Source organism: Schistocerca americana, chromosome 1 (genome assembly GCF_021461395.2).
Source record: "Schistocerca americana isolate TAMUIC-IGC-003095 chromosome 1, iqSchAmer2.1, whole genome shotgun sequence".
Taxonomy (NCBI): domain Eukaryota; kingdom Metazoa; phylum Arthropoda; class Insecta; order Orthoptera; family Acrididae; genus Schistocerca; species Schistocerca americana.
This window is the reverse complement of record NC_060119.1, coordinates 388,554,480-388,561,323: the sequence shown is the minus strand read 5'-3', so window position 1 is coordinate 388,561,323 and position 6,844 is coordinate 388,554,480.

Genomic DNA, 6,844 nt, shown 5'->3' with positions numbered 1-6,844 from the left:
TTTCCTTAACCTATCTTCTAAGATAAGTCGTAGAATCAGTGTTGCCTCGCGTGATTTTATATTTTTCCGGAACCCAAACTGATCTTCTCCAAGGACAGCTTCTACCAGTTTTTCCAGCCTGCTGTAAATAATTCGTGTCAGCATTTTGCAAGCACGACTTATTAAACCGATAGTCTGTTAATATTCACATTTATCAGCACCTGCTTTCGTTGAGATTGAAATTACTGCCTACATTTTTGTCCAGTCTGCGAGGATCATTCAATCTCATCACCATCTGCAGAGTTGCCATATAAACTTGTACTTCTGAGGTGTGTGCGTGTGTGTGTGTCCATCTAGGGTATGATAATGTGTTCACTCTGCTGACTGCAGTAGCTTACTGACATTCTTATTTTCTTATTCTTTGTTAGACCAGCTTTTGCAGTATCCTCTTGAGTTTTGAATTTACTCACCTCATCATAATTACTGTTCTTCCTCCCATGGAATTTCACTAACTCACGTTGCATCTAACTTTAGCCTGTCCATTTCCCTTTTCTAATTTTCTAATCCAAGTTTCCAAAAGGGATCTAACATTGCACGCTTCAACCCGTAAAATGCCAGTTTTATTTTTCCAGATGACGACATCCCCCCTGAGTAGCCGCTGCAAACTAACCCAAATGAGTTCTATTCTACCCAACAGGATGCCATCATAATTTGACCATACAGTAGAGCAGCATGCCTACTGCTGTAGTTTCCCCTTGCTCTCAGCCGTTCGCTGTACCAGCACAGCTAGGCCATATTGCTTATTGTTACATCAGAGCAGTCAATCATTCAGACTGCTGCCGCCGCAACTACTGACTGAAAAGTCCGCTGCATCTTTCACACTAAGTCGATAAGTGTCCTAGTTGTCCTTTTCAGAAGCTGAGTATCAATGTTGACCGTGCTACTCGCTAGAATCCAGTCGACGTCCTGACTGTGAGACAGCTACGGCCACGTGCCGTTCTTTATTGAACTCCCTTGCAGAACTGTCGTTACTGCTAGGTACGAGATTAATGATAGCCTGCCTTCGTAAAATATGTTGTTAACGCGGACTTCTAAGTTACTGCTCGGCTTGGAGTTTTCCGTTTCGAATCTTGGTAGTCCAGGAAGTTTTTGTTGCCAGTATATGGCCAGCAAGGCGATATAAGATGGACATACGCAATTCGTAACTTTGCTCCAATTAGCTGGTTTAAATTCGGATCCTCTCTGCAGTGTTTCATGACGCGAAGAAATTTGAGTCTGCCGATGGTAATCCGGCCATCGGATGAGGACTCGGTGCGTTTTTAGGGGGCTAGTTTCTGATCTTGCACCGACTTTTATCCTCTCCTTCATTAACGTAATAAAAACTACTTCCTTCTCAATCCAGTCATAAATTTCATGACTATTTTGGCGAATTCTGAGATTTTTTTCCACTTTGCGTATTCAAATGTTTATTGTAACGCAGGCTTATACTGTCGTTTTTTTACAACCGGTTGGGTGGAGCTGTGACTGCATATCGAGTGTGGTGTTTAAATAGAAGTTTCCGATTGTCTACATATCTTCTGGTTATTTAATAAGCTTATTCGAGCCATTCCATCGCAAGTGTTGCGGAACTCTCGATTTTCGTCTCTTGTAGATATCCTCTAACCGGTCCAGACATGTGATCATGGCTGAGAGTTATATTTAGCTTGGACGGGTCATGCAGCGAACCCTTCCAGAACAAGTTATCAGTATTCAGTCGTAAAAGAACCGAATATGGCCGTCATTTTCACGAAACACAATGACCTGTCCCGAGAATATGGCCCATTTTCTTTTCGGACGGCGGGTTGGGAAATAATTGTCACAGAGTTTGTCCTCCTCCACAAAAATTTAAATATGTAACACCCTCTTCGACACAGTAGCAAACCTGAGCGTATAACACATTCTACTGCTCGGTAACTAAGTGTCATATATCTGAAAGTCATTGTGTACATTTAGTTAGCCTTAGAAAGCTAAGTAGCTAAGTGCTGTCACTGAACTGGTTTACAGAAATACAGTAACGCCGCCATTGTGACTAATTGTAGAAGTGAATCACTCCCAATACTCTTCGTCCCTTACGACATCCAAGTTGATAGGAAGTTCTGTTCTAACATACTTCCTTTCCTAATGTAAAGTGCTCAAGAGGTGTTGCACACACTTCGAAAACGACATATTGTAACCGAATCATTCTTAACCATCGGCTACTGTTAAAATAAGCTGTGACGGTTTCATGTCATTTCTGGGATTCCTCATTTTATTGTTTTTAGAACAGTGGAGGTACACTACATATCATTTATGCGGCTGTGAAATCCAGCTATCAGTATCTCTCTCTTACTAACTGTTGGAGTTTGAAACTTTATTATTTCTTTTTTTTTTAAACTCATGCTCAGAAGTGTCAAGTTGCTATCTGAGAAATGGGTAAACTTTTGATATCGAAATATGTAAATCTCAGTGCAGGGCAACAGAACTCTGTGAAAATTTATTTTTGAACGGAAATATGTGAAACTCACGCTACGCAACGCAAAATCCATACTAGCAGGGGGGTACACCAAACAATCTGTTTTCAACTAAATTTTCATATGCATCTGACTGCAAGACGAAACGACACAGATTTAAATGTTGACCCTGAATATTGCTAAACTTTATCTTTCGTCTTGCAAATAATCACTGTACCACATTGTAATCACACATCAAATAAAAATTACAATTAACGCATCTGAGTTTCTGATAAAACTACTTGAAAATGTACAAGACAGCACTCTACTGAAATCTTCCGCTGGTATTAAGCCTCTGAACGGATATAATATTTTTACAAATATATCCTGACAATCACTAAGCCTTACAGTAGACATAAACTTTGATGGTAATTAAATTCATTGGCCTACCTGTGCGCACGGAACACTCACCTGCTCTGCAACTTGTTGCTATTAGGCATAATGATGTGACTATCAAAAATCAAATTTCGCTTGCCGTATTTTTTGTGTGCAACGCAAGACGGTTATCTCACCAATTTTCATTAAATGCTTCTCAATACACAACTCGCTATGTGCAATGCGAGTGTGCAAACAGAACCATGAAAGTAAAAAAATGAAAATGGGGAACTAATCTTAACGACTGATAAACGAGAACACAGACTCCAAATTTAACTAAACCCCATTAAGCCATGACAAGATTGTACCTCATCATAGAGTTCTCTCACCTAAACAAGTTAGCAAAAATATTTCTTAATTACTCTCATGTGTGCAGTTGCCTTTCTTGACACTTGTTTCCGCTATAAGGTAATAGCGCATACTGCATTATTAAATTTCTACAGCAACTTCGACCATACGCGGTTTTCCAACAATACTTAGTGTCTTTGTTCTTGTTTATCAGTCGCGAGTTGAGTACTGAAAAGCATTTTATGAAAAGCTTCACAGTTAAAAACCTGATTACCTTCAATGTTGCCTTTTATCGGTCTCCCCTTAATATAATCTCATTTGGTCTATATGTTTCCTCGAAACATATTACAAAATCATTTTTTAAATAATGCTGCTTCCACTACAGGGCAGGTCAGTTCTCATCCTTTTCAAACAAAGTACATCGCCAGAATGTCCAACACACACTGACCCTGATACCCTCCTCTGACTACCATGTCTGGTATCAAACACAGTCTTACAAAAAATATGATTATATCGATACTAGAGAGGTCGAGTACATTTATTAAATTCGCAACTTTATTCATATTTATTATATTTTACAATTAAAATCACCATGGCAAATAGGACAGCTCCCTTTCATCACCTCGCCCCTATTAAAGAAGAATTTTGCAGAGCTGTTTCTGCTGATGCAATAACAGGAGACACTCAAAACATTCTCCAAAAGAAACAATCACAAAAGCATGGTACAAAATGTGTAGTTACAAATACCTGGGCTGGGTGACAATGAATACAAAATATCAGCTGACAGGTACAAAGAGTTACAAATATGGTAAATAAGTTGAAATACAAGTAACAGTACATAAGTGTAAATGAGGACATGGCATTACAAGATGCTTACTGTGGTAAATCATTATTCTAATTCAGTCAAATACAATGGCATAAATACATACAGTTTTACAATAAGGGACAAGCATTATAAAGCCCTTACAGTTAGAGGTTTCTTTTAAACATTTGTACACCTAAGGACAAGTAAGAGTTCCTGTCAATTCAAATGGTGTAAGAAAGATACACACATTTCATGCAACGTGGTACAAAATTTTACGATACAGTTACAGTTTTTTTGTTCAAACGTTTAAGTAAATGTTATGGAGATAAGTAAATATTCTTGTTAGCTCAAATAAAGCAAGGAAGATACACGTACGAGGGCTGAAACTTTAATAGGTGCAACTATTTATTTACCGCTCGTACAAAATAGATACGTATTTCAAAGTTTTACTGAACTTCACAGTAGTCACCAGCATTGTGTATAACCCGTTACCAGCGATGTGAAAGTCGTAGGATACTCTTGGCAGTGCCAGTTGTGTTGACAGTTCGAGCGGCGCGGTCTTTTGTCCGACGAATTTATAGCAGTTCTGAAGCGAATGCCGTGAAGTGTTTCCTTCAGTTTAGAAATAGAGTTGAAACCTAAGCTGGTCGTAGGTTGTGTTCCAAAATGAGCAGCATAGAGACAGAAGTGATGACACTTTCTGCAGGACCTGGCCATCATTTTGCAGGACAATGCTCAAGCACGTACAGTGCAAGCTGTTACTGATTTGTTTGACTGATGGGGCTGCTAAGTGCTATACCACCTACTACACTTACTTGACTTAAGCCCTCGTAAGTCAACTCAATTTCTAAACCGAAGGAAACACTTCATAGCATTAGCTTCAGAACTGCTATAAATTTGTCGGGCAATAGACCGCGCCGCTCGAACTGCCAACACAACTGGCACTGCCAAGAGTATCCTACGACTCTCACATCGCTGGCAACGGGTTATACACAATGCTGGTGACTACTGTGAAGTTCAGTAAAACTTTGGAACACGTATCTATTTTGTACGAGTTGTAAATAAATAGTTGCCACTATTAAAGTTTACAGTATGGTACAAAAGTGCTTACAATTATCTGTTCAAAATTATTAGAAAACCTGTGAGGACAACGTCGTGCGATGGGAGGAAAAAATATAGCAACAGGATGTCACAAGCATCATTGATTTGTCACACACATGTTTATCACAGTTACACAAACATGGTAGCATGAACACATTACTGGAACAGATTCAGGGAGCATAGTAGCTTGCCTTCAGTTTCTCCACAGACAACGCACAGAGTCCAGAATATGTTTTTCACGCGGACTCGGGGAGGAGGAAATGCCTTGTTACAACCTTCGTTGACAACCCAGAATTTGAAGAGAAATTGCTGTAGTATTGCCATAATGAGCAATGTTCCCATTCGTCCATCTTTCATAAGCAGTGACATGATGCAACACTCAGCTTAGTGCCACGGCAATTATATGAAGCCATCCACGGTAATTATTTCCATTACGCTTTGTGTGTGCATGTTAACTATGATTGTCTCCCTTGTGTGTCCGGGATACATGAAACAAATCAAGGAAAAAATAAGATAACTAGGTACATGCATTTTAGTGCCGAAATGAATTGTCCTAAAACCATGGTAATTCCTGTATATGTGCCTTATTCAAAAATTCTTATCTGATATAAACCCAATAGAAATGGTTATATTATAACGTGAGCATCACATAAATTGCATTTTAGGCTTTTCAGTACAGTTCTGGTGTCATTTCAACCAATTGCGTAAACAAGTGAGCAGTTCATCATCAATCTGATATCAGATCTCAACCTTGAATACGTATCTCCATTTTAAAGTACCTCACGTAAATGAGAAGACTTGGATCCAGTTTCTTAAATTATATACATTTATCTACTTTGACATAATGGTAACTCCCACATATAGCAACATCAGGAATAAGTATGGTGATCACCAAAATAGCTAATTATTGTGTACACACTCGTAGAATAGAAAACCTTATTAGAGTAGAATAAATGCAGTAATGTGACAGTCAACATCCTGTACTATTAGAGCAAACATTTCAGGTGTAACATTTTAGCTTCAAATTCACTGGTATCACTACAACTACAAAACCGTTGTCATTCCTGGTGATAAAAGAGTAACATGTTAATTATATTTTCACTAACAAGCTGCCAGCTCCTGAAAATTCAAAGATCAGGTGTTGACCACAGAATAGCTCTATCATCTGTTGAGTTAATCCTACATAAAGACGTACATACAGATTGGTTCTTTTTCCATCGATTATAGAGTGTGCCTGTAAAGTTAATATTAAACCGCATAAAACTTCATTTCTGAGACAAAAATCTCCCTTGATTCCTCACTGGCTGGCTGAAGTAATAACCTATAAAAACATCCACATACATCATCACTACCGAAATAACATCATCTATTCCTCATTGTCTTCTTGAAATATTTATTCTTAAAAAAAAAAAAAACATCTTCACCTAGATACACACAAATCAATACATATTATTCCTTCATTTCTGCTCAGCATTATTAACATTTACATTGTTGCACAATATCAACATCTTATTTCATCACACAAATACAACTACATCATAAGCACATCATTTCTTACCTTTTGATCTCAGTATTTTTTACATAAATGTCATACTACACCCTGTCTGTTCACTCTCTACGCTGTGTCCAGTTGTGTGCAGTATACATATTCATTTGAAGCTGAAAGGTCATTGCTCAGTATTAAGTGTAGTCAACAGCTGAGGATTGTTAGCTTCATGTAACTATTTCCAGACATCTCAAAATGGCACAATACAGCGACTTCTAAAAC